Here is a 13,473-nt window from a genome sequence, read left to right as displayed (position 1 = left end):
CAAACTTGAGTCCGTGCCAGCTTGAGTGCGTGCAAGTACATTTGAAATTAAAAAACTGCATTCAATTAGAAAAAATGCAGCAAAATACAAGCATGTTCATAAGTGCACTCAGACTTTTGAATCCCACTGTATATGTAAACATGTATAAACCCAACAGCTGCACATGTTTCTATCAAAGGAAGTAAAAACAAGACTAAAATCTCATCTCTTTCACACATCTCTATGTGGGTGTTTGCTTATGGGAACATCGACCCGCCAAGCCATGTCCCATCTATCAACACAAGCATGTAAACATTCATTAGACCAATCGGAAGAGTCTTAGCATTTTCTGTGTCTCAGAGAGTCTGATGTGCATTCAAAAGCAGAAATAGGAAAGCTAATGTAAAGCCTTTTTGCTAGAGCTTTGCTGGAAAACTCACAAAAGCAGAGCTTTGCTTTTCAACTGGCTTTTGTTTTGGTGTTTCGTGGGTGTGTGTCATGCTTGTTTGTGGCTTGAAGGGCTCTCTCTGCCTCCCTCTCATCCAACTCACTGGTCCTGTGTTCTAGCGACAAGACTAAAACATTCACACTCACTTTATTTCCATCTGTAAGTACAACCTGCAATCGTTTTTCACTATTAAAATTGAAGGTTACAAACAGGGTCAAAAATAGTAGGGGTAGTTAACCCTGAAAAAATAAATTGAGTTATATAGCTGTTTTTTAATAAGATTAATAAATGTTGTAAACAATATATCGCTAACTGTTTGTTCATGATACCTAATGTAACTAATGTTAACAAATAGAAACTTTTTGTAAAGTGTTACCAAAAAGACATTTCAAAAAGTGGCTTTAGTATACAATATATTTTGTTTATCTCCATATTATTGAACTTATGTCATCTGCCTATCATTGACCTACAGTTCACACAATAAATTTTGCAACTGAATTCGTCAATCAGTCCGAGATATATTTATTATGAGGGCTTTTCTAAGGACACATCAATGCACACCTGCGTCAGATGCTTTTGGAGCGTCTCGTTTCTGACAAAAACATACCGTTTCTAGGTCACTGTGTCAAATTTTGTTATTAAAATTTTTTATTGATTCTAACACAGACAAGAATACATTTAACCACAGAATTATGCATTCGGAATCAACGTATAACCTTGACCAAATACAAAATAACATCATACCACATATAAACAGACACACAAATAGAAATACAGAAGTACATAAAAGTTCAACAGATGGAAAAAAGAAAAAAAAGGACACTCGCTAGAACCATCACAAATGAGACACATAACTACCCCATTTTATGCCATTAATTGTAAGGTTCCCCAGCCATCTGGAAGTCATCTCCTCAAAAGCTGCCACTTTACCCAACTTGGTGCACCACTCACGAAATGAGGGCGCATCAGTAATTCCTGAATCTTGACACAACCCCAAAAAACATGGGTTGTGTCCCCATCTTCTGACTGGCATTGCCAGCAGGTGGGTGAGTCTTTAAGACCAAGCCAATACAATCTAGAGAGGGTCCAATAAAATCAATGCAAAATCATAAATTGCATCAGATGCACCCTTGCATCCCTAGATTCAAGTTAAACATAATTTGAAGCTTAGAAAAACATGTATTGAGATCCCTGAGTCCATATTTGTGCTCCATCAAGATGTATTTGACCGCAAGAACGTGTTTTCATCTTGTTTTGTCTGCTGTCGGTGAGTGTGGTTTATTCTCTGTATAAGCGTGTAGCTCAAATTTAAAAAATTTGAATTTTAATTCGCACTGAATTAACATGTTAAATCAACAGCCCTAATTTTAACGCTTGTATTACAGACTCAACTACATTTACTCTCAATTCCAGAGTACCAGATTGAGTGTTAGATTTGAACTTGGAAGACTGCGGTTCGCAGACGAGAGTGTCAGCCAAATGTGTAATGAAGCGCGTCATTTCACGGTCACGTAATGTTCATGAGACCAGGCTGGTTTGTTGTTTTTTTTTGTTGTTTTTTTTCATGCAGATAAGTCTGAAATCGGAAATAACAATGTAGCAGTTTGGGAGCTTTGTTTCCCACAACTTCCCAGCAGACAGATCCTAAACATCCATCTTAAATAGTATGTGACAAATCACTAGTGTGCAAAAGGTGCCCAGATGATACATTATTATTGGTGGGTTTTTGAAGAGTGCATGCTTTTTGGTCTAATATTGCCCACAATCTCCAGAACTGTAGGAGAGGAGAAACCATTAATAATTTTTAGGCAAAAAATTTATTTTAGGGCAATTATTTTCTCTAGATTGTTATGCTTACATGCAAATGCACACATAATATTATGGCATGGTAGCTTGTTTCAATGCTCACACAGTCTTACAGCATACATACTTTTTCATAAAAATTATATGACTTGTGTGATTAAAGCTGCATGTGAATGCAATGTGAGAGAAGGCATTTAAAGCTGTGCACTGATTGATCGTGCTGGAGATGTGCTGTAGGGATTGTCTGGCACCTGTCTAGGTGGTGGGAGTCTCCAGTGATGATTGGTGGCGTGTTTAACAGGAGGGTTCAGGGCCCTGAAGAGTTTCTTAGAGGGAATCAGTGCTACAAACACCTGTAAATGAAGAAACACTGTTAGCAACACAGTTATAGAGAGAGAGAGAGAGAGAGAGAGAGAGAGAGAGAGAGAGAGAGAGAGAGCTCAAGGAACAATACTGTGTAGTTTTTTATAAGTGTGTGTTGTGTTTCATGAGTTTGTGAGAAAAATATATATGGATGGGAGTATGTGTACCCAACACAGAGAATGAGCTTGTTAGTTTAATGAGAATACGTCGTTCATAGGTAAAACGTGTGGTATAAACACATACTTACGTGATACTCTAAGTATACCATTGTGCTTTTTTTGGACAGTGATATTACAAGTTAATGTGCAATAAATATGAATAATAATAAAAAAATATCAGGTCTAAATGTAGTCTAAAATGCCCTCTTTGTGTGGTGGAAATTAATTATCATCTTAACTCAAGAAGATCACCATTGAATGCTACAAATCCATGAAATGAGAACACCAGCAAAGAGGTAGGTCTGCAGTCAGCAGCACCTAAACAATTTACATTTACATTTATGCATTTGGCAGACACTTTTATCCAAAGTGACTTACCGTGCACTTATTACAGGGACAATCCCCCTGGAGCAACCTGGAGTTAAGTGCCTTGCTCAAGGACACAATGGTGGTGGCTGTGGGGAACGAACCTACAACCTTCTGCTTACCAGTTCAGTGCTTTAGCCCACTACGCTGCCACAATTTTTAGAAACTTGCCAGTCAGATACAAGTCCATCAGGCACTTGTGGATGAGCAAGACAAACAGTGTCTCAATAATGATAGAAATTTTGTATCTAAATGTCTTGAATGTTAAAGTGTATATTATGTAAAAATGTGCACAGAGTATAGAGATGTAAGCATAAAGCAGACAATGTTTTAATGTTCTAATAAGAGGACGGGGGTTACCTGTCATCTTTCTATCTACTATTTTTGCACCAAAACAGCTTAAAAAGTTTTTCTGCATATTTGTTCTATTTTCCCTGGCATTGTTTTTCCTTCATTTCCTTCATATATATATATATATATATATATATATATATATATATATATATATATATATATAACAGCTGAAGTTAGAAGTTACCATACACCTTAGCCAAATATTTAATCATAGAAAACATTCCCTGTCTTAAGTCAGTTAGGATCACTACTTTATTTAAAAATGTGAAATGTCAGAATAATAGAAGAGAGAATGATTTATATATTTCAATATTTCAGCTTTTATTTCTTTCACCACATTCCCAGTGGTTCAGATGTTTACATGTACTTTGTTAGTATTTGGCAGCATTGCCTTTAAATTGTTTAACTTGGGTCAAACATTTTGGGTAGACATCTACAAGCTTCTCACAATAAGTTACTGGAATTTTGGCCCATTATTCAAAAAGACAGAACTGATGTAACTGAGTCAGGTGTGTAGGCTCGCACACACTTTTTCAGTTCTGCTACACACATTTTCTGTCAGATTGAGGTCAGGGCTTTGTGATGACCACTCCATTACCTTGACTTTGTTGTCCTCAAGCCATTTTGCCACAACTTTGGAGGTATGCGTGGGGTCATTGTCCATTTGGAAGACCCATTTGAGACATTGAGATGTTGCTTCAATATATCCACATAGTTTTCCTTCCTCCGTCTATTTTGCCATCTATTTTGTGAAGTGCACCAGTCCCTCCTGCAGCAAAGCACCTCCAAAACATGATGCTGCCACCCATATGCGTTTTGCAACCCATTGCAAGCCTCACCCTTTTTCCTCCAGACATAGAAAGTTTAATCAGGCACAGTTAACTTAGTGTATGTAAACTTCTGACCCATTGGAATTGTGATATAGTCAATTAAAAGTGAAACAATCTGTCTGTAAACTATTGTTGGAAAAATTACTCATGTCATGCACAAATTAGATGTCCTAAATGACTTGCCAAACTGTAGTTTGCTAATATGAAATCAGTGGAGTGAAAATTAGTTTTAATGACTTCAACCTAAGTGTATGTAAACTCCTGACTTCAACTGTGTGTGTGTGTGTGTGTGTGTGTGTGTGTGTGTGTGTGTGTGTGTGTGTGTGTGTGTGTGTGTGTGTGTGTGTGTGTGTGTGTATTTATAAACTGGCAATTTAAATGCCAATTTAATATTGGCATTTACAATCGGTTACTGCAGAAAAACGAATGACCCTCCCACCCACCCTCCATCCATCCATCCATCCATCCATCCATCCATCTATCTATCTATCTATAGTTCTGTCCGTCTGACCATCTCCTTCTCTCTCTGAATCCATTGTCTTTTGTGGGGGTCAGCAATGAACAGCAGAGTTCAGACTGCTGCAGGGGATATGAGGTGGAAAACACAGCATTTTCGTTCTGCCACCAGGTAATATGGGAGCGCTCCACACATTGACTCACACTGCATGAACAGGAGAGCCCTCAGCTGCATTCATACTGAGAACTCAAACAAGAAAGAGTAATACCACCCTAACAGGCACAGAGAGCCCTGCATGTGTCCCGGAACCAGCAATCTGACATACTGCAGCAGCAGATGGCATTTAGATGCATACATAATACACACAACTCCACACAGAAGAAAACAAACTGCCATGTGTCAACACTAAAAACACATAAATGGAGTGCATGCCAAAGTTGCTGGTGGATGCCATTTTGCAGTCAAAAAGCTTGTTACTCCATTGAAAAAAAAAATCAATATTTTCACTAATATTTCTTTATATTGTCGCAGATGTTTTGACAGGGCCCACTTTGGGGGGAAGACTTGAGACAGCATGAATTGGACTTAAATTTTTTACTGTCTGCTGCCTTTCACGTCACAGCTCTTGTACTGGCAAGATAGTCTGTATATATCTTATGGGACATGAAACCCATGATTTTTGCCATAGGTCATTTGGACGCTTGTAGCATCATATACAAACTAGTCTCCATCTTTCAGTAAAACTGCATGTGTCAAAAACTTGAAGATAACCCACTGTGATTTTGTTTCAAATATTTTAATTTGGGGTGGCTTAATTGCAGGAATAATCCACATATGTGTTGCCACATGGATTTCTGGGATATTGATTACGTTCTTAATAATCCGACCACAGAACAATTTGAAAAATTCTGCAAAAATATTTACTACAAATTGCTGAAATCTTGAGAATTTCTGTTCAATCTTCAGCTGTGAAACAAATAATTAAATCGTAATTGTTTACCAAATTGGTAGAGTTAAAATTCGGTTGGAAGAGCCCCAAGTGAGGCTGAGAAAGGCAAGGCTTTGGAGGGTGGCACATCTGAAGATAAGGGTCCGGCTGCCAGTCCTCCAACGCCTAAAGCCAACCCCAATTTGGCACTGAAATTGAAAGAGATGGAGTTGCAAATCAAATGGCAAGAGCATGATACACGTTTGTTGCATTTGCATGAATTGGAGCTAATTCATATGGAGAAGGAAAGAGCGTGCAGTGTGTACCGCAATTCCGCCTCCCTCCGCTCCTACCCACGCGCTCTACTTCTGCCAAGTCCGGCACAGACCATGCACCTGACGGTGCTTCGGTCCCTTTGACCCTAGCAGGTATATTAAACTGGTCTCTCCATTCAGAGAGTCTGAAATCAATGCTGATTTTGTAATTTTTTTAGCAAATTGCTGCAAAATTGAATTGGCCAAAAGATACTTGGGCGTTAATGTTACAGTGTAGCATAGTTGGCAAAGAGCAGAAGGTGTGTTCTGTCCTTCCTATCGAAGATTCCCTTGATTATGACCTTGGTAAAGATGTGGTTCTAAAATCTATCAGCTGGTCCCCGAGGAATATAGACAAATCAATTGTGGTTACAGTAAAACAGCTAAACAGACATTTGTTGAGTTTGCTTATGACAAGAGAGCTTAATTAGAGAAGTGGTGTGCTGCTTCCCAAACAACAACATTCGCACAATTCTTAGAACTGGTCCTGTTAGAGGATTTCAAAACCTGCTATATAATCTATATAATCTGCCTAATAGTCTAGTCATGCATTTGAATGAACAAAAAGTAGCATCTCTTTCTGCTGCTGCTGTGTTGGCAGATGAGTATGTCCTTATGCATTAGACTGTGTTCTCTCCTAAACGCATTTGTTTTTACTGCCTTGATCCAGTCACTTTATCGCTGACTGCAAGGCATAGAAACAAAAAAATGCCGCCCCTAAAACTACAAGTGTTGCGAATGCTGTTTTCAGTCATTTGCCTAGTGTGGAGGATCATGATTTGTCTGACTGCTCTCTGTTTAATCCCTTTCTATTGAAGGGTTGTATTTCCCTTAACTCCCCTGCAAATCTCAATTCTAAGAGATACAGGCACTGCACAGTCATTTGTTCTTGAGAATACCATGCCCCTTTCAAGTAAGGCATGCACAGGAACTAATGTATTAATTCATGGCATTGAACTGGGCTGTGTTAAGGTTCCAATCCGTACAGTGTTCTTAAACTCTGATCTGGTCTCTGGGCCAATGAAGGTGGGTGTTTTCTCAAAATTGCCAGTGGAGGGAGTGAGCCTCATCCTCAGGTCTAGCGGCTGGCAGAGTATTTCCTTACAGAGTATTTGCTGAATCTCTTGTATGTGAGGCGGACATGCCCAGGTGTTTCCCCTCTGCGTTCCCAGCATGTGCAGTTATGCACTCCCAAGTGTGCAAGTATGAAGATGTGATTGATCTGATTCTTTTCTCACTTCCTCAGGTCCCCCTGTTGAGCTTGGTCGATCTGTAGACAGCAGTGTTGTGGAAGCTGACCTTGGTTCTACCATTAAAAACCCATCTCTGAAAGTTGGCAGAGAGCAGCTTAGTGCTGCGCAAAAGTCTGATCCCTCCTTAGCTCCCTGTGTTGAGGCTGTGGTGACTTTAGATGGCATCGATGACGTAAGTGTTTGCTATTTTTGGGATAAAGGCATTCTGATGCGTAAGTGGATGTCTCAAGTCATTAAAGAGGTTAGTTTGATGAGGAGGAGGTTGGGGCCGGGCTGTGACTATGCATGCTCGGCCCCGATTCAGCCGGATGTGGCAATTCGAGAGAGAGCCACATGCAGCTGCCTTGTAAGTATTTATGTTTTGTCTTTATGTTTTCATTTTACATTAAACATTACTTTGACTGTTGGTTCCCGCCTCCTCCTTTCCCATTTTAACTCCCCTGTTACAGCTAAGTTGAGCCCAACTTTTCAAATTGTACTACCTACTGGTTACCATTTGCCAGTTCTCAAACTCACGCATGATCATGTTCTTTCTGGTTATTTAGCCATTAACAAAACTTTCCAGCATGTAGCTAAGTGTTTCTAATGGCCTGGCTTAAGAGCAGCTGTCTCAAAATACTGTCATTCATGCCATGCATGTCAAATTGCAGCTAAACGGAATCAAGTCATTTAACCAGCCCCCTTGCAACCCATTTCAGTTATGGGAGAGCTGCTTGAACAACTCATTTTGTAGATCGAAATCTGGTCACCAGTATATTCTTACGCTTAGGTCCACTGCCACACGTGGCAATACTGCTTTGCAACCTTAAAGCGAATACCATTGTTAAGGAGTTCATAACATTTTGCTCTGTGTTTGGCTTACCATGCATGATCCAAATGGATCAGGACACAAATTTTACCTCCAAATTGTTCATGCAGGTATTAAAGGGAATATCTGTAACTCACCAGATGACTAGCGCCTATAATCCTTAATCTCATGGAGCTTTGGAGTGGTTCCATCAGATGCTTAAGTCTATGCTGTGTACTTATTGTGTGGAAACCAGTAAAGTAAAGCTTCTTACGGTAGACTTAGCACTCACTCCTCTGTTAGAGTATGTGAACTCTTTCCACAAACATCTGCATCATGTTTGTGAGGTAGCGAAGGCAAACCTGGCAACTTCGCAAGCTGTGATGAAAACCCAGTTTGACCACAAAAGTGTTGATCACTAATTTCAACCTAGTTATTCTATGTTAGTTCTGGTCTCAGTCCCCAGATCTGTGCTTTAGTCTATATTGCTATCCACCCAGGGGAGCGCCGCTGCCATCCGCCATATGACGGAGTAGCCCGACCGCCCGCACGCGGGGAATGGTGGCCGTCCGCGGCGCCAGGGGCAGAGGAGTGCCCTGCCATCCCCCAGAAACGCGGTGGGGTTGAGAGAAGACCGCCGTCCGCGAGGGGAGGAGGGAAGCGACTCCCTGAGTGGTAGGGCCACTGCCAGGGGTGGAGAAGTGTCCCCACGGGTCCCCAGGAACACGGAGGGGCATTCTGTCTACTGCGGGTCGGAGGTTTTACTTTGGTCCACTCTGGAAGGAGCGGCTGAGAGTGTGGAGCAGTGATCGGGGACAACGCAACGGCGCATCAGAGAACCGGTGAGTGAGCTGCTACTCTCTCCTCTCTCTCTGTCGCTCCATGTTGGCCTTTCCCTTGCCTATTTGTTTTTCCCCTCCTGTCTCCTCCAATGTGGAGGAAGGCGGCAATGACCAGCCGGAGAGGAGGAGGGATGTACGTCATGCCGGGGGCTCCCTGGCCTGAGGCAATGGTGGGAGGAGTGTAAAGTGGAGGAGGGCGTAGGGATAAAGGCGGCCGGTGACGACAGTTCAAGAGAGAGAGAATTATGGGCAGCTGCCCTGTATGTGTTTGTGTGTGTCTTTTTAATTAAATAAATATGAATTATATTATTAAGCCGGTTCTGGCCTCCTCCTTTCCCTTTAACCCCCTTATAGTTTGTTTTTTGTTAGTTTGTTAGTTTTTTAGAGCCACACCATTGAGGATACCCATGAATTTTCAATTCTAATGCAAAAAGGAACAATTTAGTAACCAAAAAGATAGGGGTGTGCCGATCGTTCGGCCACCGATCTAAATTGGCCGATCTTCGTCTTGAGTCTGTGCACGGCCAATTGTGCCTAGAATCAGGGCTGATCATTTTTGCAGCATGCAGGGAATCACACATACACTGTTACTCTAATGAATGAGCGCTTTCTGAGCCCTTGATGCATGACAGTGTGGAGGGTGAATTGTTGGCATTATTCACAAATTTAAACTTTCAGACATGCTGTTATTCAGATGAATATGCAGGTTTGTTTTTTAAAATGTGTATGAATTACACAGTGGAGACGGGGGTGTGATGGGGTCCAGGAAACTGAGTGGTTAAGGATTTACACCTGTGCTAACACTTGTTTGTATTTCCAGTGAGCTGTGACACTGAGATAAAAGGGGAAGAGACAGCGGTAGAAAGGAGAGAGCTGAGCTTCCAGCGAGTGTGTGTGGATTTGAAAGCATACATTTTTGTGTTTGAATAAAGACTGTATTTTGGAACGAAGTACACCGTCTCCCGCTTCCTCATTCCAGAAATCGTAGGGATTTGCTACATACACCTGAATGAATATTAAGTTGCCCATTTTCTAGATTCATTATGGTAGTTATTCTGACTTGCTGCACTGTGAGCATGGAGAGGCTAAAGACACTGCAAGCGAGTATAAAAACGAATTAAACAACAAATAAACATGCGCATACAAATCTGAGTAGCCTATACGTGATGTAACGTGAGTCATGACAATCAGACGTTGTGTTGAGCGAAAGAGAGTGTATGAGCACTTTCAGCTACACTCCCTTCAATATGCTCACTCGTGGCGTCAATCAAACATGAGTGCTCTCAATATCTCATCAGCCACTCATCTCAGTGCTATTCAGTGAGGATGCCAATTTAAATCAGATTAATGTTGGTCACATTACCACTAATCACAGCATTATGGCACCGCATCTTTATGCATTTGCTTAATAATTAGTGATTTGTGTTACTACAAAACGCCAAAGACCATAAACAATACAGTAGATATCAGTGATTATTCACTGGAGCAGTTTTAGAGCTTGTAATGGATATATTTTCTTATTTTTGAACATTTGAGCTGTGTGTGATGCTCTCATGGTTTTTACTGCTTACCAATATGTCACAATGACCCTTTGAAATTGACAATAGAGCTATTAATAATTGCTTCAAAACAAATAAATGTTATCAATTCACAAGTAATATCATTTTAATGTAATTATGGTAACTTTATAAAAAGGTTCCATTCTTAACATTAGTTAATACATTAGGTATCATGAACAATATATTTTTACAGCCTTTATTAATAATAATGTTAGTTAGTAAAATTACAATTATTTATTGTTAGTTCATGTTAGTTCATAGTGCATTAACTAATGTTAACTAAAACATCTTTTGAGATTAAAAATGTAATAGTATATGTTGTAACTAACATTAAGATCATCAGTTCGTGTTAACTACCATAATGTTGTTAAATAATGTTAACAAATGCAACCTTTTTGTAAAGTGTTAATTTTACTGTGCATATAACTGCAGCATATAACTTCCAAAAGTGTGGCAAAGGGCCATTTAAAAAAAAAATCAGAATCAGCGTTGAAAAAATCAGAGATCAGAATCTGCCTCAAATTGCCTGATTGGTGTACCACTAAAAGAAGACTGTTCCTTACAGTATATAGTGTCTCACTATAAAGAGGAATTTGTTTTTAAGTGGCTTAAAAGAAGACGAACACCTTAATAATGTAAATCATAAAATCATAATCGTAATAAAGATATCACTAAATCACAATATTAAGCCTTATTATTTTCTGAAAGCCTCATCTCATCTCATAGTCTTATAATAAACCAATAAAAATGGCAATCTCAGATGATGGAAGTGGGATTTATCTTTCATTATATTATAATATTATCTGAACTATGGGCCTTCATAATGTTTTTGACATGTCTTTGAATTATGAGATTGTAAGGATCCGTTTGGCAGATGAAGGCGTGGAAATAAAGCTGGAGACAGTTTTCTTCTCAAAGCAATTATTTGCTAACAAATGAGGGATAATAAACATCAGATACATCAGAGAAAAAAAAATTGGATAAATTAAGAGAACATGGGATGGTTGTTTGTAGAGGTGGATTTCCCACAAAAGTGTATTTAAATATGGTTTAAAAGAATGAAGCACACAGCTGTCCTGTTTGAAGATTCAAATCAGTGCACACGATTTTCTGAAATCTCAGTTTATTAACATATACAGTTACAGAAATACTCAAAACAGCCCATCTGTCACCAACAATCATACCATGGTCCAAATCACTGAGATCAAATTTTTTCCCCATGTTGATGGTTGATGTGATCATTAACTGAAGCTCCTGACCCGTATCTGTATGATTTTATGCACTGCACTGCTGCCACGTGATTGGCTGATTAGATAATCGCATGGATGATTGTTGGTGCCAGATGGACTAGTTTGAGTATTTCTGTAACTGCTGATCTCCTGGGATTTTCACACACAACAGTCTCTAGAATTTACTCACAATGGTAGCAAAAACAAAAAACATCCAGTGAGCAGCAGTTCTGTGGACGGAAACCCATTGTTGATGAGAGAGGACAACAGAGAATGGCCAGACAGTTTCGAACTCATAAAGTTGTTGGTAACTCAGATAACCGCTCTGTACAATTGTGGTGAGAAGAATATCATCTCAGAATGAGATGCAGGTTGGTACTGTTTTGGTGGCATGAGGAGGACCTACACAATATTAGGCAGGTGGATTTAATGTTGTCGCTGATCAGTGTATATATATATATATATATATATATATATATATATATATGCAGGTTTGTTTTTGTTTCATATTGTTTAAAATTACACTGACAAAATGCTTAACTGGTTTGACTCAAAAAAATATTTTTAAATATTATTTCTTTCATCATATTGAGTCAGAAGTTTACAAACACTTTGTTAGTATTTGGTAGCAAAGCCTTTGCATTTTTTAACTTGGGTCAAACGTTTTGGGTAGCCTTCCACAAGCTTCTCACAATAAGTTGATGGAATTTTGGCCCATTCCTCTAGACAGAACTGGTGTAACTGGGACATATTTGTAGGCATCCTTGCTTGCACACGCTTTTTCAGTTCTACATAACATAACATTATGGCCAAAAAGTTACATTTTTGTTTCATCAGACTAGAGAACATTTCAACAAAAAGTAAGATCTTTGTCCCCATGTGCACTTGCAAACTGTAGTCTGGCTTTTTTATGGCATATTTTTGAGCAGTGGCATCTTCCTTGCTGAGTAGTCTTTCAGGTATGTTGATATTGGACTTGTTTTACTGTGGATATAGATACTTGTCTACCTGATTCATCCAGCATCTTCACAAGGTCCTTTACTGTTGTTCTGGGATTGATTTGCACTTTTCACATCAAACTATGTTCATCTCTAGGAGACAGAATGCATCTCCTTCCTGAGTGGTGTGATGGCTGCATGGTGTTTATACTTGAGTACTATTGCTTGTACAGATTAACATGGTACCTTCAGGTATTTGGGAATTGCTCCTAAAGATTTTAGGCTTGTGAAGGTCTACAATTTTTTTCTGAGGTCTTGGCTGATTTCTTTAGATTTTCTCAATAACTTTATATATACAGTATATACAGTCAATAAAACTAATTTTTTAACCACTCCACAGATTTAATATTAGCAAACTATAGTTTTAGCAAGTCATTTAGGACATCTACTTTGTGCATGACAGATTGTTTTACATTTAATTGACTATATCACAATTCCAGAGGGTCAGAAATGTACATACACTAAGTTAACTGTGCCTTTAAGCAGCTTGGAAAATTCCAGAAAATGATGTCAGGCCTATAGACAATTAGCTTCTGATAGGAGGTGAACTGAAATGGAGGTGTACCTGTTGATGTATTTTAAGGCCTACTTTCAAACTCAGTGCCTCTTTGCTTGACATCATGGGGAAATTAAAAGAAATCAGCCAAGACCTCAGAAAAACAATTGTGGACCTCCTCAAGTCTGGTTCATCATTGGGAGCAATTTCCAAATGCCTGAAGGCATCACATTCATCTGTATAAACAATAATATGCAAATATAAATACAATTGGACCACTATACCACTCAGGAATTAGACACATTCTGT

General features: G+C 39.3%; 1 protein-coding gene across 13 annotated transcripts in view; it reads right to left on the bottom strand.

The window, feature by feature from the left end:
- Window positions 1–13,473, bottom strand: part of LOC127658531 (microtubule-associated protein 2-like) — a 148,782-nt gene that overhangs the window by 76,065 nt on the left and 59,244 nt on the right. For 12 of the 13 annotated variants that reach the window (XM_052147849.1, XM_052147854.1, XM_052147856.1 and 9 more), the window contains exon 3: window positions 2,482–2,583. The exons of the other annotated variant lie outside the window; for it this stretch is intronic. The gene's annotated coding sequence lies outside the window, so the exon portion shown is untranslated. The remainder of the gene's footprint in view (window positions 1–2,481; window positions 2,584–13,473) is intronic. 13 annotated transcript variants of the gene reach the window in all.

This window comes from Xyrauchen texanus, chromosome 18 (genome assembly GCF_025860055.1).
Source record: "Xyrauchen texanus isolate HMW12.3.18 chromosome 18, RBS_HiC_50CHRs, whole genome shotgun sequence".
Taxonomy (NCBI): domain Eukaryota; kingdom Metazoa; phylum Chordata; class Actinopteri; order Cypriniformes; family Catostomidae; genus Xyrauchen; species Xyrauchen texanus.
This window is presented reverse-complemented; position numbering and strand designations above follow the sequence as displayed.